The 24681-nt window shown below is 37.2% G+C and overlaps 1 protein-coding gene across 9 annotated transcripts in view; it reads right to left on the bottom strand.

The window, feature by feature from the left end:
- TDRD15 (tudor domain containing 15) overlaps positions 1 to 24681 on the bottom strand; it is a 205903-nt gene that overhangs the window by 150027 nt on the left and 31195 nt on the right. For all 9 annotated transcript variants that reach the window (XR_010830659.1, XR_010830661.1, XR_010830663.1 and 6 more), the window contains exon 5: positions 11559 to 11596. The gene's annotated coding sequence lies outside the window, so the exon portion shown is untranslated. The remainder of the gene's footprint in view (positions 1 to 11558; positions 11597 to 24681) is intronic.

The following is a 24681-nucleotide window of genomic DNA, read 5'->3' as shown; positions in this document are numbered from 1 at the left end:
AATTTTAAAAAGATCAGTCAGAAGGGGAAGAAATGTTGTGAAGACTTGCAGCCACAAAGAAAACCAAATATGCATCAGCTGAAGAGTCGAGATTTCCTTAATGGCCAAAATCCTGATAAGCACATATGGATAAGGAAGTACATCCATACAAGCCCACACCGACTGGAGGCTGTGCTCACCCACAAGAGCTAGTGCTCACCCACAAATGAAGCTTTGCTGAGCATGAATTCTGAGCCAGGAACCACTATGGAGCAACAGTGATGTGATGTTTCACAACTATCCAAATGTTTGTAAGCTTTTCTTTTTCGGCCAGTGCATGTACTCTCCTATTTAAGGGTCTTCATCACATATATCCAGCAATCAACAGGATACTTCTCCTGTTTTGTGATACCGTCCTCACTAAATAATTTCAGCTAATTAAGAGACGACTACGTTTACCAACAAGCAACCAATCTTTTTTGTTGGTCAGCTCCTCTCTCTTTTGAAGCAGAAGCTGCTAAGATTCACGTCTGTGTGCACACATATATGTGCAAGTGTATATTTGTATTGACTTGTGAAGAAAATCCATAGTCAAAACAAGTCATATAAATCTTCTCATATAATGTGCTGTATTACTGTTCCTTTGCTTCCCTCCAGCAAAGTATGATTTTCTTGTAAATCGTAGTATGTGCACCAGTTAAAAGGTGCAAGTTAATCTTTTTTATTTTTTGTTATTGGTACTTACAATAATATTTAAAAAATAATAATTGAAAAGGGTCGTATGCTTCCATCAAAGGGTATGAAGTTTACATACTGTGGATTACCAAGTCTTTATATTAACACTTATTAATTAATAGTTCTGCATTCTTATATAATACCACTGTATCATTAAATGTGTATATAACATTATGATGGAACGGAAAGGAAGGAGGAGTTCTATTTTGCATATATTCAATGTCTAATTAGGTTTCATGTTTGGGCTTTTGACCCTGCTTTCAGCTGGGAGCCTGAATTAGTGATTGAATTTCTGTTCGGCTGGTGACCCTACTTGCAGTGTCACAGCCTGAGCCAGGAGAATCGGTTCTTTGGGATCCCTTGGCTCATGGTACCGTGTTCTCCTTGTACTGACTATGACTCCCTGGGAGACTCAATTAGGGTAGGATCAAGTTAATCTTTCTTGCACCAAACTCACTCTTAAATTTCAGAGGCCTAATGAGGCAGGCCTTCAAAAACAAGTTTCACATCAGTGAGAAGAAGTAGATGATCTTAAAGGCTTTCCAGGCATAGAAGTCATCTATGTAATTTGGTACATAAAACAAAACTGGCAGATTCTCCCTCTGGAGTCCTTCAGAAGCATCTGCTTTGTCTGCTGACCACACAGGGAATTTTGATGTTCACCTTGGGAAGCCTTACTGGTGAGGCACACAACATGAATTAGCAAGTCAGATGCCTGTGGGTGGTGGGCTTGAGCCTAGGTTTGTGCCATCCTATTTTAATTCATATCTCTTATACGCTACTGGCGTACACATTTCACAAATTTTGACATATTTACTCATTGAAAAAACAGGAATAAATAGGTGGAAAAGAGAGAAGAGATAAGATGAGGCCTGAATTTAAATGACTGTCATGTATAAAAAATCAAACTTACATTCCCAATGGCATCACCTCTGAATTTTGCCCTTAGAATTTACATTTTATCATCCTCATCAAGATCCCCAAAATGCTTCCCTTCCCTTTCCTTCCAAAACAACTCTAAGCCTTGCAGCATAAAATATAGTATAGCCACCCAGGCACCAAGCATAATAAAATCTAGTAACAATAACTCAAATATGTGTCTCCTTGTCTGAGTCACTTTAGAGACATCCAGAAACATAAATATATGTTTTCCCTGAAAGGTAACAGTTTTCTTCCTTTTAATCTGAAATAAAATTCTGTCCCCATCTCCCAGGGAACTAAAGGTGACAATAAGAGCTTGACAATGTTCAGGAGATGTGCTTTTCACATTAACATTGCCAACAGCTGCACCATAAATACTGGGTATACGGAAAGTGCATTCAATCATTATAGGAGGTGCAATTTAAAATGTGAAATTCACTCAAATAAATCAGAAGAAAAGAGTAAAGGGATCAAAGTCTCCAAAACCTGAAATGTACCGCTTCTGTGTTCCAGCTTTATTTGCAAGGAATTCTAAAATCTACTGGAACAAAATATTCCCCTTAATGTTCTGTAAACCGCTTATGAAATACCAAGCTTTGTTCCGTTCATCTTCCCTTTTCCTGTGCTACCCCCTTGCCAGACGTCAAAGAGCTCATGCCAGATGTCTGCGAATTCATGGCTTATGAAGGGCAGGACTGGATGAGTGAAGGAAAATCATGCACAAAAGACAAATATACTACCCTCCCCCAACCTCCTCTCCTTTATCATCCCCAACACATCAACACGTTCCACACAGAGCTGGGAGCCAATATGAGCATCTTGTAATTATTTGAGATACTGCACATGCTGCTGGACCTCCTGCTTTCAGCCCTGGAGGTCCCCAGTTCTGTTTCTGAGGATACTTGATATGATGGCATCGATTGCACGCTCTCTGCTAGGTTTGCTCTGCATGCTGGAGACACTAAAGAAGGGGCTACAGAGATGCTGACAGCAGTCCTTGCCAAAGAAACCCTGCCAGTGAAATAATGCTCGTGCCCTGCTGGTATATGCAGAGTGCCCCAAAATCTGCAAATGGGGCGGGGGCAGGAACTGCAGCAGTGAGTCAGGTCGATGTTCTTTCTATCCTTACAACCCCACATACCCGGTGAAAGAGTATAAGGAGAAGAGCAAGTATAGGATGGAAAAACCTTCAAAAAAAAAGGCAGTGAAAATAGACTCCTGAGCCAGTCTCTATCCAGGATACACATTTAACAGACCACCGTGAACGTAGCTGACATTTCTGAAGTAGACCTAGTGACTATTTCAGGAGCAGATGGGAAATGCCATATTCCTCAGTGGACTGTTAACAAGAAAACAGCCTGAGATAATACAAAACTTATTATTCACTCTCTACATTTCATAAAAGGAGTCTGATCTGTACCACAGACACTAAAAAATCTTCTATCAATTTATCAGTTCTTCATATAAGACTTTTTGCTTCAACATCCACATTCTTGAACGTTTCATACAAGATAATTGAGGTAATTTCCTAATATCTCCTTTTAACAAAATTAGTTCCATTAAAAAGTGAAGATAAAGATGGGGGGAAGAGAGGAAGATATAGAAACTGCTATAAAACGTAACTGATTGATTGATAGTCTCTTTAATAGACTGATCTAATGTGTCTAATGTGTCTGTGTCTAATCCTAGACTCATTTGAAACCAAAAAAAAAAAAGTATTGCCATAGGATAGACCATTTTTATAAGCCAGAAACTTCAAGACTAACAACAGTTTTCATAGACACATCTTAAAGGCTGTCCTCATCAATTACTAGCACGGCCAGTTCAAACAAAGAGGATGAGAAACACATGAAGTACAGAATAAAAACTCTCAACCTCCGGTAGTCACCTAATATCAGGAAAATCTATTCTGGAGTCATTGCTCCATTCTCTCTGTACTTGTGAAAGATAACTTCAAGCTACATATTTACAAATCTAGCACCAGTCCTCTTTCTTCAAACCACAGTCCCAGACCTGGAAAAGTCACCCTGACATTTTTCTGGGATCACTGTAAAACAAGGCTAAGAATTAAGGCTGGACAAAAACGCACTACAGATGGCCTCAGAAAGCGGTCCATGGGGATGGGCATTTGTAAATAAAAGCGGAGTATGAGGAATTTTTAATTCTGAATCTCCCATTCAGTTTTTCCTTTTATTGCAAATAGTGTACTTTTGAATCAAAATACACAAACTGCCTCTGTGTCCTGACATTCTCTTTCAGTCTCTCAGGGCTTCTGGAAAGGAACAGTCTTTTGATTTATTTTGCCCTTCAGAGCCTATTACGCTTATCCATCTAAAGTACACATGTTCCTTCTACACTGTATACAGAAATGTCTCTCGTTTCCAAACAATATGCATTTTTTTAATGACACCCTAGCCTTTACAACATTTTCTATTTCTGAAGCAATTCTAAATGAATGAAATGAAAAATAGGCATATATAGAAAATTTAGGGTGCTTTCAATATAGCATACAAACCTCTGTATCATAAATGACTATTTTATAAAATGATGCAGTCCTGGTTGATTTCAATTGCAGTTAAAAGTAAAATAAAGCCATTTCCTGGTTGATTTCAGATGGAATTGCAGATAGTTTTTCAATATGACCCTTGGCAGTGCTTAAAAAAGTGGGGGAAAGAGGCAGATAAGGTACTGAATGAAATAAATGTATCCAATCTGAACCCAGTTACTTCAGAAGTTGATAGCATATTGGAAAGGCAATGCACAACCGGCAAGCTCAGCCATAAGAAACTTAATGATGGATGAAAATGAAAAACGTCAGGATGCCTATTTATCTGTGAGAATTAGAATCCTTTAAACAAGTTATGAGTGAAAGAGCTGTAGCTAAACCGGATTTTAAGCCAATTAGAAATGAATGAAAAATCTAATTTAAATGGACATCATCTTTTACTAATATTAGAAAAACAATACTTTCTACATTTTATTGGAGGTGATAAATTTATTGTGACACCTGAACAGGACAGCTATTTCATACTACAAGACAGTTTCTTCTGCTTAACAAACAGCCAAAACTAGCCTTCAGTTTTGAATTTTATTTCCTGGCAGTGAATTACTCATAATGGTGAATTATTTTTATTACTTTTACCTATAGTAGATGGGTTAAAAACAAGCTTTTATTGGCATAATCAACAATAACAACAACAAAAGTTTGGACTGTACTGCATCATTATATCATTATATGTAGGGAAATTTTGTCTAACAATTTAAAATTTAAGCGGTTCATCTGCAAGATGTATGTTAAGTTATAGGGAAGCTGGATTCTGGTCTCATCTGTATCTCTGAAAATGTATATATCTTTACTTTCATAGCAGTATAATTGGTCTGGTCTACTACATCTAACTTCCCAACACGTTTGTCAACATCAGTTGGCCATTATATTGTGCTTGGCAATCTTATGCATTACATCAACAAATATTATCCTTTAAAAAACCATAGGCGAGAAAAACTTCGGGCTGTGAACTCCCTTTCCTCCCTTCCTACACACACAGAGACTAAAGCAGAGAGAAGCAGAAGAACCTGCAAGTTCAAAGACGTTATCACAGCCAGCCTCCTGGCCTGCCCATAGGGGTGGCTGCCCCTTCTCGGGCTGGCAAGAAGATGCGTGGTGAGCAAACGGGAAAGTTTTGGAACCAGCAGGGCTTTACTCTGCAGCCACCATGGGCAACAGTGGACAAATGGGTCCTTAAATCTTTTCTTATCCAAAGACTGGAGCTCCCTACAGAACACCAAATAGGGTGGTAACAGACAAATTTCGCTCATATTCCTTCTGTGGAGGGATAGATAGAAGATGCTCATAAGGACCAGCAATGGGACACGCTGTCCTACCATCTAATGCAGTTCAAACCTACTGATTTCAAGGGGGGGTTCTGTGACACAAATGACAGCAGGGATATGCCCTTCTGTAACCTCATTAATATGCTACTTCCCTGGGAAGTTGTTACTGTAGATCACAAGCAAAAATGACACCAGACTATGAGCAATGGTAAGTCTAATCCACAAATAAATAAGGTACTTAGTAGTGCTGTGGTCTGGTACGTCATTACACTGAATTGTTTTAAGGTCAAACAGATACTGTAAGAGTATTTAAAAAACGGATACATATGAATTGGATATGACCATATTTTTTGCAGAGAGCTATTATAACAAGCATCATTTTTCTTTCCTCCATTAACTCTGATCTGCTACAGTTTTAATGTACACAGAAAGACTTAGATTATGCTATGCTCAGTATCTGCAGTATTGTCTAACATAAAAACAGGTGAATCTGGCTGACAATAGATAAGAAAATCATTATTTTTCTTAAATATGTATACTGAAGCACAAAGTCATAAAACTGAGAAAATTAAAAATTTTACCTTGAACAATTTATGCTGTCACCCAAAGCAAAATTTTGTATTTCCAGCTCTGAATAATTACCAAACTTTTTCTCAGAAATGTAAGAGATACCTATTTTTATTCTAAAAAGAAATACAAAAGCAAAAGCTAACAAGAATACTGCCACTTGAGTGACTGCTTTTCCCGTCCACAGTATAAGCTTATTTTAACACTGAATGGAAATCTTCAATTGGAATGCCACAATGTGTTACTTTAATTCCATGTATGCAGCTCTTCACCATCCTTATTTTTCTAGTATTGCACTAGTTATTTATTTATTATTTTGCTGAGGACATCTAATCCAATGCTAGGAGCACCTGCCTGGTATAATTACAAATACTTCTAGTCCTTGAAGAAGCTCTACAGGAGGAAACAAAGAGTAAAAGAAAAAAAATAAACAAATTGAAAATCTCTCCAAGTCCTTTTTCTCTGACAGTTAGCTACTGTTTCCATAGTCCAGATTTTTTGAATGATGTTGTATGAACAGATGTTCCCATATCCAGTCTCTTAATACGCTGAACATTCATAACTTTGAGAAAAAGGCCTTGGAAAGATTGCTGCTTATACAGCTTTCATTATCAGCATCCAAGTCAGATAGTTTTTAGTAGATTCCTTCCCACAAGACTGGGGAAGCAGGGCTGGTCTGAGGGATGTGGACAACCACTGGAGGCGCAGGTCACGGAGCACAACTGGGCCTGGAGGCACAGTTGTGTGGTAATAGAGGGGGAAAGTGTGAGAAAAGGCAGGCCAAAATCTTGCCTTTATTGATGGCCTTCGAGGTCATAATGGTGGCTCTGCCAAAAATTAGGGGAAAATGCATCAAAATCTTTCTTCTGTGAAGCTCTGTGAAAGATAGCAGAAGGAAGGAAACAGCTCAGGGTTAAAGACCAGGATCCTCACTGCAGAGAAAGGTGATGTTTTTCAACTCATCTGAACAATTCAGGCTCGTATGAGCATTTCAAAACAGAAAAATATCAAGAGATGAAGAGAAAAAGTGAAAAGCCTGGGAGATATAAAGAAGGTCAGTCCCTGGATGTGTTACCCTGATTCATGCGTCATGCCTTACCACGTGCCATAGGCTGGCTTTGGCAGCTTCTGAGAGAATTCCTTCTAGTGGCTATCACACGCAGAGCCATAATCCAGGTGTTTTTATAAGAGCCTGGGGCATTTAGCTTATACAAAACTTCCTTACAGACAATTTCACTATCTGCCAGTCGACACCTCACAGAAAGGGGCACACAGAAGTTCTTGCAGCGCCTTACAAGTGGTAGAGTAAGCTATGGTTGGGTGAAAAGGCACTTGTCTTCATTGCCAGCTACAGACCACTACATGAACATCCACACCTCTTCACCTCATTACCAATTTGAAACTCTTCTAGGATCAAAGCTGGAGACAGGACCCTGCACAACCAGAAGAAGGACCATGGGAGAATGGCTTTGCAATTTTCCTTCCTGAGCACCACTGGTAGCACTTATGTTGCTATGAGCCATATTTCTAACAGCATCAAGAGTTTTAAACCATCCTCCTCATCACCAGTTCTGTTACAATGAGCACTGAAGAATACACTTAGCATATGCAAAGCTAATTAAAACAAAATTCTAATTATTACCTTTCTGTTTCTGAATCCATACAGCATCATAGATTGAGAATTAATTAAAAAATAAAATTAATTATGCATCAGTGTTTGTCTCAGGTTATCAGCAGACAATCTATGTAAAATATGATATCTGGTTAAATATAGGTCACCTATTAATTAATAACATTATGACCAAACTAATGGATGGAGGTCTTAGTAATCCATAATAATAGCATTAATGAGAGCCATGACTTGCATCTAAAATATATTAATGTGCAATTTGAAGAAATAATAGTATCAGAGTAGCATCCGTTTACTCTCATCAAGCCCAAGCCTTGTCAAAAACACAGGTTATTCTCTTTTAAAGACAACATATCACTGGTTACATTCTCTTATTGATGCATAAATATCTACACTCCCAGTCTGGCACCTTTTGAGGAGAGACCATGCCCTGTTTTATTTCTCGAGTTCTATTAATTATGTTTATTTATAGAAGACAGGACAAAAATATTTAAAAAGCAGTGAGTGCACTCCTGTTCACATTCGTTGGTGTTAAGAATGATGTCAATGTAATCAGCATTTTTAATTATGTCCTTGAAATACAAGAAGTTTGCAAATCTCTTAGATGTTAAAAACAGAAGGAGGAAAAGAAAAAGAGGCAACGGGTCATCTGAAATAAGAATCCATTCCTCAGAAGGAAACCCTAATTTACAGACAGTCCTGATTACTGTTGGTTTACCAAGACCTTGCTGAAACAGAAATGATTTATTTGTGGCATGACCTTGACAAAAATACTCCCTTCTGCAATGAGAAAATTGAAAAGTAATAGCTGCCAATGACACATTAGTATTGAAACTCAAATCTGTGTATGCAGATTCCTTTCATTGCCTTTTTTTTTTTTTTTTTTTTCTGAAGTGGTAAGAGAATGTCTCTTGAATTTCATTCATTTAAGATTCAAACCTCTCACGTACTAAGCAGTGCTGGAAGATGCTGAGTACTATGAATTTTTCCCACCATCACCACAATCATCCCCTTTGGGAGATAATGAAGCTTTGGCCCAGCTTCCTGCAAGATCACATCTTTAGTAATTAGTTACTTGATCCAGCTCACTATGAAGTCGATGCGAACCTTACTCTTGATTTCATTAGAATTGTACTGAGCTCTCAATAAGCTGTGTGAGTTTCACCTGCATAAAGACTGTGGGGATTGACTTTAGATTAGTTCCCATCTTTTGAGGGGCCAGATTTCGCAAATTCAAAAAATCTCTCAGTTTTGCTGAAATCAATGCAATTCAAAGGAGGTGCTAAGCTTTAAGTTCAACACCCCATCTGTACCCTGCCTTTTGCAAAAGCCATAAAATTATTCTAGGAGACTGGATTATGGCAGTCTTGTGCAAGCAGATATGCTTAATGACTGTTTTAGCTAATCTGCACAATTGCCGCAATACGTGGGACATGGTTCTTAAAAATACTTGCCAGTGTGCACAGCAAATGCTTTAAAAGTTAAAAATCTCTAATTAAATACATGAAATAGGGCTTTGGGGGAAACAAAAAGCCCAGCATACAATTAGCATCCTGTAAAGTCTGAGGTAGAGCAAGATCATCATATTGTGCCCCAAGGTAGCTCACATATCTCTACCATTTTACACATCTCATGTTAATAGGCCAACTGAGTGAGAAATGGAGTAACAGTAGCCAAATCACAGATAAAACTCCAGGAGAATTTCTGACAGATTGCAACATAATTCCACTCTTTTTGTTTATTTGTTTGTTTGTATTTTAGTTGCCAGACCCTTTCACAGATCCATTTTTTAATGCAGCAATTTTTTATTTGTTCCTTTAATGGTTTCATAAAATATTTACAATGGTCTGTTTAAATAAAGGAATGACATCATGCATAAAAAATGAAAAATAATGCATCTGTAATAAGCCAGAGGTTACATTTAATGAAACAATGCCCATAAATGAAATTTCATTGTGAGTGCTGATGATGCTCATTTCAGATGAATGCACTTTGTATTTATTAGTTTTAAGCGTGTTCACCCTCAGCTTCTGTAATCAGAATTACAATATCCACTCAGATGAGAAAAGTAATTAAATCATTAAGACATTCTTTCTTAGGGCTGGGTGATTCTATGGATACGCAACAGTTGGCTGGCTCCAGCCCTAAGCCCCTAGTGCAATAGATTAATTGTTTTCTCATTATTTTCCAGGGGGTAACTATCCTCATAACAATATGCAAGTACAGTCTAAGTAAAGGCTATGAGCCTTGTCTGCACAGCAGCAACATGTGTATATATCCTTGGGCTACTGGCACAAAAGGCAGCAGATGTCATGTATGAAAAGCAATGGAAAATTATTTGCCACATCATGACTCATGAATGGGTAAGAGATGGCTATAGGACACTCTTAAGGTTTGACAGATATTTAACCTTGACTCCGTTTGTTTAACCTATGTTCAGTAGATTAGATGCAATGTTGTACATATACACTTGCATATATAAACTTCAACAGAACCCCTTCCACAGAAGGATAAATTATGAAGTCTCTTCAAATATTCAATTGTTGTGTCCTTATGTGTTGCAAGTTTCCCAGCAATTGCCATGGAAAAGCTAAGACTTACAGTCCATTATGGTTTGTACAATTATTATAAATGCAGCTAAGGTCACAATGGGCCTTCTGCTGAGGAATGACCATGACTATTGAGAATATTCTCATGTGGTCCCCTCATGGCATCAGCCCAGTGCCACAACAGATGAATGTTTCAATCTCCCCAATTCATTCCCACCTCCCACATCTCAGTCCCATGTATTTTGCGTTCCCAGTGTAGAGACTATAAAAATCACATTGCCAAGGTAGGAATCGGATACGACCAGAATGGTGGGGTTATGGGAGCTGACAGAAGAGTTAAAAACTTTCTAGCATTATTTTTAAGTCTACTCTTATTTTGGTGCTTCAATAAGTCTTTCTTTAGAGAAGGAATTTCCAGAGAACACACTTCCATAGTTAAAATCATAAGCATTATTTCCACATGTCCCTGATTCACTTACAGACTTGCAAAGCCCCTACTACTAGTGCCCATAGTCATCTCATTTTAGACGTATACAGTGAAGATATCTACATCTCAACCTTATGTTCTCTTTAGAGTCAATGAAAAGAAATAACTCTTACAGTGATTCATCTGATCCTGAAGCACACCCCTAAAATGGGTCAATGCTCTACAGATGCCCATCTTGTCAGATTAATCCTATTCTCAAGTATTATCATTTTCTCCTAAATGTATACTTACTCTCTACCGCAAAACGGTAAATTTTCCAGTTGTGACTAACTTCCACTGAAAATTAATGAGATTTATAACTCTAAGGTGCTTTAAACTTTACTATTCTACATAACCACAGAGAGTGAAAAAAAAGAAAGATGGTGTTAATATAATGGTAAGGTGCCAAAAATAACATTAATGCAGACACCATGCATATTCTGCAATTTTTCTTGTAAGGGCTCTGGTGGAAATCATTCTTTCCCACAGAATACTTGCATATTTTAAAATATTCCAGCTTCACATGAGGACAACATAAAATTACATGAGGAAGAGAGAAGAGAGAACAGGACTGGCACTCAAGCAAGACCAAGGATTAGGCCTTTACCTTAGATGAACACATTCCTATCCAAGCCAGTAGCCTGAATCAAGCACAGCGAAGACTTGAAAGTGCATCTTCTACAGGTGTCTGGGCTATCGACTATTCTGTGCACTCAGTGTCTCCTTTTGATGAGAGATTCCATTTTGAGCCCAAGAAACCATTTCCCAATAAAAGATTAATCAAAGCCAACGTATTTCTGCCAAAACTTTCTGTTTCAACAAATTGACATATTTTACCAAGAAGCATTTTATCAGAAGATTCCCAAACAGCTTTACTTACTTTTTGCAACTTAAAACAGTAATAATCTTCGTATTTCACTAGGAAAAAAAAAAAAAAGAAGTTGGAACAGTTATTAGAAATCTTCCTTTTGTGTTATATTTTGACATTTAAGTGGTAAGGAACTTAAAAGTTAATAGTAGCAGATTACTGAGTTTCTTGTTCCTCTGCTAAGAAAAAGAAAGGGGAAAGAGCCCTTGCATAATAAGTTGATTTTTAAATGTTCCAGTTAGACTTTGAAGTTCCTCGTTCACTGAGTTGAATGTTAGTGAGTACATTTACATTTTCTGTGAGCTTTGTGTTAAACTGGGTAAGTAAAAAAATGTTTTTTCAATCATGTATGACTCTTTATTTTTATTTTCCCTCAAACCAAGAAAAGCACTAAAAGAAGCTATGTGTGAAGATTTGAGTTTCAAGCTTCAAACATATTGCTGCAGTTCTGTTCGAAATAATAATAAAAAAGTAGTTATATGTATTTTTAAACAATAGAAAAAAGTGTTCTTTCAACATAAACCTATAACTCAGAAATAGCTAAAGGAATTGTATCTCCAATTGTATTAACTCTTCAAATATACTATTTTCCCAGATACAGACAAGCATGAAAAATGTCAAGTTCCTAAATGAGTGTTTCAGAAAGATATCCAATTTTTAGGCCCTTAATTACTACATATATGACCAGTTGCTGCTATTAAAGAGCAAGTGTAAGCCACTGGTCAAAATAATTGCATTATAAAATACACCATATTTTTAGTCATCATCTTTGACACCTGACAAAGCATTGATTTGACAGTGAAACTATAAATTCAGACTATTAGAACTTCATTTCTGACATTAAAACAGGAAAATCACATTGTTACAAGGACAGAACGAGTCCTCTGATCAATATGCACGCAGAAGATGTTATTGCACACATGAAAAATAATTGAAAAGCCATTTTGCTCAGATGTCTGTATGCTCCTTTGTCTTTATTAACTCCCAAGTTTAGAGGATACTAAGATACTTGGAAGCATCCAGAGGAGGTCAACAAAGCTGATAAAAGGGCTGGAAGGCACGTCTTGTGAAGAGAGACCAAGGACACTTGGGTTGTGTGGTTTGGAGAAAAGGAGACTCGAGAGGTGACCTCAGAGCTCCCTGCAGCCTCCTGAGGAGGGGAAGTGGAGCGTGAGGTGCTGGTCTCTGCTCCCTGGTCACTGATGGCAGGATCACACGGGAACGGCACAAAGCTGCACCAGCGGAGGTTCAGGCTGGACATGAGTAAAAACCTCTTCACCGTGAGGGTAGTCAAATATTGGAACAGGCTCCCTAGGGAGGTGATTGGTGCCCCATGGCTGTCAGCGTTCAAGAGGCATTTGGATAATGCCCTTGAAAACATGCTTCAACCTTTGGTTAGCCCTGGTATTATGAGGCAGTTGAACTCGATCTTTGTAGGTCCCTTCCAACTGAACTATTCCCTTCCCTTCCCTTCCCTTCCCTTCCCTTTTTTTTCTGCCATTCCATCTTAATATGGAGATAATGTTAAGCCTTCTGCAACCTGCAAGCAGTTTGCCTTCCTGGGTTTTTAAAATCTACTAACCAAACAATACCATGTTTTGTCAGGCGTTTTGACCCTTTCAATATTGACCCTTTCAATAATATATAAATTCTGACAAGGATATTTTTACATTCTTGGGGAGAGCTAATAACTTGCAGTGCACAGACAAACAGTTTAAGATTGACCGCTATTTTAAATGCTAGGTTATAGTGAAAATTCTTAATGATTTTTTGCAGTATATTTGAGCTGCTATGGTGAAGCTGTTACCTTCGCAGGTAAGAAAAGCTGTAACAGGAACACATAAAAAAAAAAAAAAAAAAAAAAAAAAAAAAAAAAACAAGCAACCCACAAAATAAATGAAATATCTAGAGGGAATGAACTACAGAAATGTGCTGATCAAAAGCAGTAACATAAACACGGATGGGTAAAGGGTTCAAAAGGAAGGGAAACCATGGGAGAAAAGAAAAAAAAAAAAAAAAAGCATGTTGTTGAAGGCTTGCACAACAAAGAGATTAATACAGCTAGAAAATCAAATAGCTATTAGAAAAACGGACCTGCATCCATCCTTCAGCCTGACTAAGGAATTTTTATTGTCGACAGCTGTGACTGCAACAATAACAAATCAAGCAGGTTTGGAACTTGCCATTGAAAAAATTTTTGAACACTTTTCCTTTAGGAAAACCAAAATGATGGCTTCCCAGATGCTGCACTGGAAGGCTCTTGTCCATTTCCCTTCCTCCCAGTTGACAAAATGCTTCTATGGCCATAGCTGGAAAGCTGAAAAATTCCACTGCAGTTTTCTCAAATGGAATTTTCCATCAAATCTTAGCCACAAAAATGCTGGGGGCTTGCCTTCTCATCTTGCTTAAGGGTTATTTTTTTAAAACATTTTTTTCAAGGGATACAATTTCCATTTTCTCATCAGTCATCAGTTAATAATAAACATTCTGTCATTTAAAAATGGTTTCTGTTTCTCATAAATCTCTACAACACGAAAGTGAGCATTTTCAACAATCTTGGGATCTACTCTGTTTGGTGTGAAAAAAAAATGTTTTATATAATAGAGCTAGAATTTTCTCCTGTGTTTATGGGAACTCTTCAGAGTTTCCTTTATAAGGCAATACTTATATACAGTGTCAAGACTCCCATTAAGTGCCATCTGAACCGCATCCAGATATACATGACAAGGTAACACAGTACTTTTATATTTTTGTTTAAATTTTAAAGAGGAACATTAAATTCATGTTTAAGTAGCAATAACTGAAATATTTGCTCTACAAATTCAAGGCTGAATTTATTAATTCAATAAATTTTGTCCTTTCTTCTACCTATGAAGTCACCAGAAAAATCAGATTACTTTATACGTACTTACTCAGCATACTGCTGATTGAGACCAAGCCCTAATGATTAAGTATATATGTTTTTTTAATAATTTGATAAAATATTGGTATTTGAAAAACAAACAAACAAAAAAGCAACACATTCTCCAGAATTTGGAAAATAATTTATTGGAAAATTTAAAGAAATTACTTCTAAAAGGCGTTTGAGCTATATCTATTTGCAAATGTTGGCTATATCACCCTTACAGCTACGAATTTGCTACTGCAGTTTCATGAACAGCTATCCAAATCATGCAACAAATAGCATTAGTTTCTTGACCATGTGACCTGACTGTGCTAAACCATTTTCCACATTGGCACAAATACAGCTTTGATTAAATAAACTTTCTGTGCAGGTTTATAATTCACCAGCTCTAAACAAAGTCTTACTTGTACAAATGTTCACAGACAATAATGGGAGAACATGCTGAACTGAAATCTATTTGGACAACTTTTCAGCAGCAGATTTCCATACTACCCAGTCATCTCTGTTAGTTTGTGGCGCACAGTGTCTGACAACTGAAAAATATGTAAATTGCTCTATACTTGTTATGAACACTCCTCCAGATTTTGTTCAAAAGCTGTAACAGACTGGGCTGCTCAGCATAATTTTCTGAAGCATTTGCAAAGCTTGTACCAGATCCTGCCCTCTTTCCATATGCATACCCCTCATTTGATTTCCATGGCAGAAACGCCCATTTAGCTACATAAGGAAAGTCATTTAACCTCAACTCCATTTCCCTCAACTCTATTTTCCTCCCATTATACACACACACTACACAGAAATTTTCAGTCCTGGTTATTATTTATGGAGAGCTTTCAGGATTACCTTTTACAGCTGATTTATAAAAGTAATCACCTGCCTCGGACCAAAATGTAGTACTTGAACTTAAAATGCTTCTTCTGGTTTGAAAGATGTCATCTGCTTCAATGAAGTCCCTTGTATGAAGTACAGATAACTTTTTCAGATAGAAAAAAAATCCAAAATGAATTTAAAAATCAGAATAATCCTTTTACTGAAACCACTTAAATATGTATGCAGCTTGCATTGAGCAAATATTTTATTTGTAATTAATTGTATAATGAGATATGTGTATTGTGAAAATATATACACACATATTTCATTGACAGCCATTGAACCAGTAATACTTAAGAGTTCAAAGTGGATTCTCTTCTTTACATACGTCTTTAAGAAAAGGCTTGATTCCACCTTAAAGGGACACATTATGCTAAATGAGACTGATTTGTGCAGTATCAAAACCACGTTCAAAATCTGTCTCCCAGATATACAGACCATTTTTTGGATCTTGCACAGAGTCCTGCTCTAATGGTCTCCACTCTACAAAGGAACCTCTACAGCGTCTGTCAGCAAAAGGGACTGGCTGGTAGAAGACAGAAGATATTCGTAGGGGAAGGAAAAAACATGCCACCTTTGAAACGGGTAACTTCTGACACTCATTCCAAGCTTTTTACTTGCTACCTTGACCTGCTAAACCCCTGCAAACACTGCAGCAACCACACCGTACCTTCTACTTGACTTTGGCATCTGACAAACAGTATCTTCTGGCATCCAAACAGTAGAACTGACACTTTTATCTTAAATAGCGAGTTCAACGGTACGGATATTACATTTGGTTTATTTTTCTTCTATATAATAAATGAGGCTGCGTTTATTATATAACAGAAGGTGGCATTCCAGATTGTTTGCATGATGTAGACACAAGGGTTTCATTTTTAGCACACTTCGTAAGTATTTTGCATAGACAGATGAAGATGCACAACACACTGTAAGCAAAAGCAACATTTCATGCCTTCATTTCATAATTAGGCTTAGCTCTTAACAAGTCACATTCTAATTCCCACCAAGCAAGTATGAAGAGGGCATCTGATCTCAAATACCTTATTCATGCAAAGAATAGGTTCAGCTAAAGTGCAACAATGAATAAAATATGGGAAACGTATTTCTGAAAGGTTATTTTACTGTGTCACCAAGTTAATTCTGGCACAAGATGACTCAAACCATCTGCAGCTTGAACAAGAAGAATTAAACATTTTGACAGGTCTGAAACCTCATACTTTGATTTTCCATTTTTTAAAATCCCAGTTTAATTCCACCTCACTCCTCCCTTTTTTCTAATGCGCTCTTTGCCATTATCTCTCCATTAAATCCAAGTACTGAAAGCCCCCCACTGTTTGACACTCATAACCATAGGTTGCGAAGGTTGAAATGAAGTGCATGTTAGTTCGAGAACAGTCACCTTGCTCAGAATGCAGGCTCCAGAACTTTTTGCAAGGCTGACTTGAGCAACCTAAACGTATTACCCACAGTTTGCGTGGGTTTGAAATGCAAATGTTTACTTTCTACTGTAACATAAACATGATTTGTTATGCAGGGCACTGACACTTCTTATCATACCTCTAAGAAATGGTATAACTGCCACCCTTAAACACATTTCTTAACTCCAGGATGCTTGAAATTTATACTTTGGATAACAACAATGTGTAACAGTGAATGCATAAACCAATATATACTGACCCTCATTTGAAAACTTAGGACCTAATTCAGGAAAAAATCTGTGGCATATACTTCTGTTTAAGCAAGCATTAAAATATTGCTATGAGGATGGAATTCCTAATGTACTTATGATGTTATAGAGTTTCACTGTATCCCAGTCTTAAATATTTTTTCTTCCCTTGTCCCTTTTCCTTGCCATCTGCCTTTCAGTGTTAATTACATCTATCTGTCTAAAATTTTGCCACATGCTGCATTTTTTATTGAGCCAAATGATACAGTGCACATGCACTTTACTGGCGAATTTATGGCTAGAGGGCCCTCTTTTTTCTATCCTTTATGGAGAAGAACAGTTCTAGTTTTAATGCTTTGGCACATAAGCTTTAATAGCATCCATGCATCTGCTTCTGAGCTCCTCACTTAAGCTCCCTGTGCATCATCCAAGATGGAAGTTATAATGCAGAGAGAACATTTCCCATCACTTCATTTTACACTTGTTTCTCAGTACTTTTTCATTACTGCTGAGTACATAATCCTAAAACCTGGAAGATAACTGAAGAAGATATACCAAAGAAGGTGTCTCCCTCAAAAGGAAGCCTCAAGCTTTCAAAGAATGAAATTCAAGAATTTCAAGCAAGGAACACAGAGACCCAAACTTCATGTCTGTTCTAGGAGTCTGAGTCTTCCCTACTTATGAGTTTCTGGACTCTAAATGAGTGACAGGATTTCTTTCTGCTACTGTATTTCCCATCTTTAAGTGCTGTAAATACAAATATTAAAACAAAACAAAACAACACAAAACAACAACAACAAAAAAGAACAATCTTAGCCAAGTAATTACAGGTAAATAATTTTGCTTTTTCATTAAAATCTGAATTACATACGTCTAGGATTTTTTTTGTTTTTAATGATTGTTGCTTAATTTGTAGCTGATAGCCCCCCAAATTTTTTTTCTTTTTTTAAAACCCAAATTAGATGCAATTTCTACATGAAAGAAAAAGGCAGTACACAGTTTTAAGAACATTCCTTAAATGTATGGGCCAATCCAATAATCAGTTTTAAGGAATAAAGCCATTAACATTTTGTAATGTCAACCAATTCCTTTTTTGTAAACGCATTATATACTTCTGTTTGAATTTAATCACTTCCTAAGCAGCTAAATAATTATTTCAAGCTAATGAAAGTTAGTTTTGAAGTTGTTAGTAGAAATGAGAAATCACCATATCCATATTAGTGCTTCATAGTCCTAAATAATTGATACCTCAGTTCACATTACCGCTTGGAGGATACTAGCAGCAAACAAAATTATTAGTTTCATTTTGTCAGATAACTTGCAAAGCACAATTTCTTATGGTTTTTAAGAGCATGTATTTTGAAATGAAAATAAAACTACACTTCATTATGCCAAAAAAAAAAAAAACAAAACAGCCTCCAGATTTAGAAGCACAATGTTCTACATTTTGTTGTGAAGACGTAATAAAGAAGCAAGAACAGAATCATAAGAATTCAGTGGCAATATGGAGCACTGAGTACTCTATATGTTTTTAGTTCCTTTCAGGAATAAGCCCTAGAGAACTTTTTTCTTTCTTGCATTCAAAATCTGCCTTATTTGCTTCCAAAGAGAGCTATGCCTGGTTTGCACCTCTCAAGACTGGGCTCATTGTTCCCAGTTTGCAGACACTTCAAGTGAGTTTCTCTTTTGTTGTCGTTGTGGAGTGTGCTTTGTGGTCAAACAGCTTTCCCATTATGCTAACAGCAGTGATAGATGGCACTTCTCAGGCTGCCAAATATTTCACAATCCATAGTATCTTAAAATTCAGGAAAACATGAGCATGAATGTTTCCAGTCCAAAGTGTTACAAGGACAGCATGGGAACACAAGCAGCCAGCCAAGTTCTCCTCTGTTTATAAACCACCAGAATTCCCACTGCAAAAGAAATCTGCTGATTTACAACAGGTGAGAACTTCTGTAGAAGCAATATAATTACCTTTTGATAACATACTACTACTTTTCTTTAATGTTCCATGACTCATTGATGAATACGCTCTTCTCTCCTTGTCTTCCTATGAAATCTGCAGTAGTTTATCCCTCAATATTAATTGTCTCTCTCTGTACATACTAATGATAATAATAATCTTGTGATCCAGACACCATGCTTGGGAGTAATAATCCCCTAGGTTTTGTAACTTTCTGAGGTTCAGCTTATTCACCTCTCTTCCTTTCTCATTTTTTAAGAATGTCCCATACAGACTGTCTCCAGAAGTTCCAGACAAGTTTCTCAGGGCAGCCTTTCCCATGCAGCAAGTCTTTAGTACTTACTCGGTTTAGCTGTACAAGTTGCCGGTGGCATGGCTTTTTCTGATTTCCCTGAAAAACTATTCTGTGGTCTATTCAAACTCAATGTAATGTAGCCTTTTTTTTTTTTTCCATAAAGTTGATAAGTTGTTTATCTCAACTAACTCTATTGCCTTTGAAAAAAAAAAAAATCTATTCTTTAAAATTCTTGATGCCTTTCCATGCATCATTCTACAACCCCCACTCCCACATAATCACAACTTTGTGTACTTAGCACTTTCATCCACAATCACACTTCCTGTAGCCCCACAGCTATTATGCTCTTGTGATAAAAACACTTTCTACTGTGACATTCTTTGCCAGCATGAGTTCATTGTTCTACCTGAGCTGGTCTTGTTTCCCACACCACCGTCTGCTACCCAGCCATCTTACACCTACTTCTTTCTCTGGGTAGGCACATAAAGATTTGTCTGAAACAGACAAAATCCCTACTTTCTAGCTTTCTAACACAGGATGCCATGGCCCTTTCTCCACTCATAAACTAACACATGACAATCCTCTTCATGCCCACGCTTGAACTCTTCAGCACATCGGCCACATCTACATTGCCAATAGGGAATGCTCCCTGGCACAAGCTTATTCCTGGAGCATGCACAGGAACAGCTTGGGAGACTACGTTACCTCAGGCCAGAGGGATGCCGAGAATCCTTGGGACCACGCAACAGTCAAGTTACAACATCTGTGCCACTGACCTTGATTTCTTCGAGTATTTGGATAGACACACTAGAAACCAAACAGTCCAAAATTATTTCTTCAGAGTGAAAAGGTGTATCCTCTCTTCTGTTCACACGGGTCTCAAGAATTACAGACTTTCATTAAAGGAAAGGAATAGTAAGAAATATTTATTCACATAAAATGTACCTGAACAAGGAATATGGATCATGGGAATTAGAGTCAGCAGGTAGTGGTTTACTTCACATAAAATCAGAAAGGGCCACATTCAGCATGATATCCTTGGTCTGGGGCCCATAAACAAAGCTTTTTTTAGAAAATTTTTGCAACACAGCACGACTCTAAATTCCAAAAATCTAAATGAATTCTAAAAAGACATAATTTAAATCACCTGCATTCCTCAGATCATGGTGAACTTATTATTTCTACGCTTTAAAAGCTCTTTTAAAAACACTCTATTATGATCATGAGAGATGCTGAATTAGATGAAGGGAATGATGTCTGTGCCTCAAATAGATGCCAAAAGAGAATAGCTTTAAAAATATTTAAGAAAAAATCGAAGGAAGCTATCGTGATAGATTTTGTCCTTTTATATACTGTAACCTTCTTGGGCTATGCTTCAAAATGCATCTTCCAGATCGCTTTTATCAGTGGTATCCTGAGTGCTCTCATTGCCTATTTCTATGTCCAGTCTGTGTCTGAATCAAACACAATTCTGGTTTTGTTAATACTAAATAAAGATAATTATGGGTTGTCAAAAACACTCCGAATGAAAAGTATGTTTCCTTAGAAACATTTTTCAATAGAAAATTTTCAGTTCTTTCAAAATATTGCTTTTTAAGCAAAACTGAATGTTTCCTTTTATTTTGAGCAGTAATATTTAATTCTTTCTGTGATTCTGTGATTTCTACTTTTTTTCTTTCTCATTTAATCTTTTTGAGGCAAAACACATATTAACAAAATAAGTTTTGGTGGAGATTTTGAACAAAAGAAATTATTTATCAATTTATTTTGATAAATTGTTTGTGTTTTTTTTTCAATTCCTATCTCTTAATGCCTTCCTTTATCATTATAGTTCTTTACCATTGATGACTCTTGCTGGGAAAATTTTTAGAGACTATAGAGTCTTTGCACACCATGATTTGAGAATGGATTATTGTTTAGGAAAAAAAAATGATTGAGAAGGCAGGGAGCCTACACAGAAAAAATATTACAAGGAACTTCTATTCAAGTAGAGTTCTAAGAAAAGTTTTGCCTGATTAATGACTTCACATTTCAACCAATTTTTACCAGGAATGTAGGACTAGAAGGGATCACCTGTGCTACTGAATGTTGCTTCTGCAATGGGACACCAGATGAAAGATCCATTGCACATTGACTTCACTTGTCCTTCCTTTGTGTGACGCTTCACATAAAGCATCGGCAGTTCCTCTCGTACAACCTCAAAGAACCTGATGACCTAAAGTAGAAAACTCAAAGCTACAACTACAGTGAACCTCTGAAGGGAATGTGAAGGGACTGAATGTGTTCCCAATGTCCTGCACCACTTTTGTTATTTGGTATTTAATAAATAAAGATTTACTGTGACTCAAGCTCAGTCTCTGCCATTTACCTACTCTCATCTAATTCGTCATGCATAAGAACAGATGAATCTTATGAATCCAGAAAGCAGATCATAACCTACAGTGCAGAAGAGAGGGTGAAAACTAGTACCTGTCAATCTAAGCTGAAGACTCATACCATCATGTCTTGAACATGTAATGGCTCCAGGGAAACCAAGAGAGCCTATTTCTGCTCTTGCACGAAGGTCAAAGGAAAGCAACTCTCCTCACACAATCCCCAGAAGTTATCTGTGGATCATCAGGGAAAAATCCACCCTCCTTTAAGCAACCTCAAGCCCAGAAAGATACTAATATACAGTGTGATCAAGTGACTTGGTCTTGTTTTCAAAGACATCAAATCTCCAAGAACTTGTATCAAAAACTTCATTTCCAGTCTCCTTAAATTCTACTATTTTGGTCTACAATTCCTTTCATTAGTTTACCAAGCATCATCTTAAAACAATGTCCCTTCCTTCTCCAGTCTGCTATGTGGAAGACGATTCCAATAATTCAAAATTTTTCTATTTTATTTTTTTGTTGTCGTTCATAGACTTGCTGAAGATTAATTTTGATCTTGTATACATCTTATCTTTTAACTTCAAAACTTTTTTCCGATTTGATATTTGTTCTCTGAAAGTATTTGCAGAAAGTTACCTTATCACTTTTGATACTCAGTTGTTTAGGTTAAAAAGGCAAAATCTTTTAGTCTGCCAAATAAGGTTTAACCAATGAATGCCATCTTAAAATGGAAAACACATGAAGATGAGCAAAATCCTTCACAGTTCGTAGCCATCTTCCAGCTAAGGAAGGCTGTTTTCTGTCTTCCAATTTAGAAATCCTCTATTTATAGCAGAAGTTTTTATTACTAGTTTCTGAGTGCCCAGTCATTTGAACCTCTAGAGTTTCATACTTCTTATTTCAGTTGCCTGAGTCATCTGATACTCCCCTCACCCTTTTTTTAATGGATGATTCCCACCCCACTCCCTGTTTCAGCACTACCTCCCAGCTTTATACCCATTTATGAATTTCAGAAGCTCATATTTAGTTCCCTACATTTAGGTCATTAATGAATACATTAAACAGGATCTGTCATAGACTGATCCCTTGAGGATACTAGCAGTAGCCTTTCTCCATCCCAGTATCCCCTTTCTGCATATCCTCTCCTTTCAACAGCTCTTTAATCCACCCTACTTTCCCTACTAATTGTCGTCATCCCACCTATCATACGAATTTCCTATGCAAGGTTGTAGCAAGTGCTTTTCTGAAATCTAAGTAGATAAAGCCTCTGCATTACCCTGCATAGGAAGGGAAGAAATAGAAAAAATAAAGATAATAGGCTAATCTGACAAAAATTACCTTTGATAAAACTCTGCAGTAATTTATCTAGTTTTCCATTTGCCTTTATTCCTTAATTATCTTTTCCTTCAAACACTTTTCTAATTCTCTGCTTGGTAATAGGGCCGATTTTAGGTATAGACTGGGATGGCAGCTGTCAAGGGGAGCCACTGTTTTGATGTCTGTTTACCTTGCCCCCCACGTCCTCTGTGTCTTGTCTCTGCTTCCCTGACAGCACTGGGAGCAGGAGGCAAGAGTGGGTCACGGCCAGCTCCTGCTCTCGGTGATAGTGGAGAGATGGAGGTAGAGGAAGAAAGCAGAATGGGGCCAGACTGGGCAAAAAAATAGAAAAAAAAAATAAAATTAAAGGAGCTCCCGGTCATAACAGAAAGAATAAGAGGGTAGTTTCAGAGAAAGTAGGAGACTGTGTTCTGTGCCGTTATGGACTGGAGAAAGAGAAGTCCAGCCAAAAGAAGGACACCCTATGGAAATAAATCTTATCCTGGAAGAAGGTGAAGGGAGAGGAAGGTATATATAAAGGGATGGTGACACAGGAGTAAATTTTGTATTAATGGGATATATGAAAAAAAAAAAAAGATGAGGCTCTGGGGAGGTGAAAAGCCTGAGAGCTCTAGTTCTGACTTTTCATAGACCTGGTAAGGCAGGCTATGTCCTCAGCACATAGTCCATGCTGAGCCTGCACCAGTATCCTTTCTGTGGGATGAAGGCTTTCTCAGGGAAAAAACAGCAATTTGATCGGCACAGTAGTGAAAGAGGAAAAGCACCTGAGACCTATGGCACTCAAAATCTCACTTATCTCTTCCAGTTGTCTCTATTTCACCCGAAATTTTAAAAACTCTTCCATCCCCTCCCTTATTGTCTACTCTGTCCTCCCAAAATCCTCCTTCGCACTATCACAAAACTGAAATATCCCTACAAAGAGGACAAAATAAATATCCCTGATCCTCACCCAATGCAGTGGCAAAATTCAGTTTTGCTCACAATTAAGAAGCCTTGAGATGGCTCTAGAGAGAAGTAAGAAAACAGTAAATTGTGGAGGATAATGGGGACTTATTTCAAAAAGATTGGTATTCTCTAATTGTGGGATCCTACTGCACCCATTATGTTTTAATGAACATAAAAGTTCATTAAAATCCTTTCTGCTGGACTTGGTATTTCCTGCACCAGTTCCTTCAGTAATCTAGAATGGAGATTATCTGGATTTTGTCACACTGAGCAATCTAAGCTTTGCTTCTTAGAGCTAAGTTTTGTTTCTTCTGCTTCGCTTAGAGCTACTGCATGTAGTGCAGTTACAATGACTGACTTATAATTGTTTGTCAGAGATAGTATGCAATATACAAAACAAAGGGTTAACACACTAATCTTCTTGCATTCAAACAGAAACACCCCAGTGGAGCCAGTCACTGAGATAATGAAATTATAGCTCAACAGGAAGATCCTGAGAAAGCAGTGTAATGGTTTTAATAAACAACGATTGCTGATGTTGGGGAGGGAGCCTTTCTAGAGGCTTAATTAATCAAAACAGCTAGGGAACACCTAAGCAACTGCTATAAATATTCCAAGTAATTGTTCTTTATGCAAGTACTTTACCGAGCCAGGATATAACTTCCTAATTTAGCTAAGGCACGATAAAGAGGCTGTATACAATGTCCATACATTCATAAAGCCATAGATATGTTTTAAATTGTTTAACAAAATTATTACTCTGTTGATTGGCTAG

Source organism: Anser cygnoides, chromosome 3 (genome assembly GCF_040182565.1).
Source record: "Anser cygnoides isolate HZ-2024a breed goose chromosome 3, Taihu_goose_T2T_genome, whole genome shotgun sequence".
Lineage (NCBI taxonomy): Eukaryota > Metazoa > Chordata > Aves > Anseriformes > Anatidae > Anser > Anser cygnoides.
The sequence above is the reverse complement of the archived record's forward strand: the minus strand, read 5'-3'. Positions and strand labels throughout refer to the sequence as shown.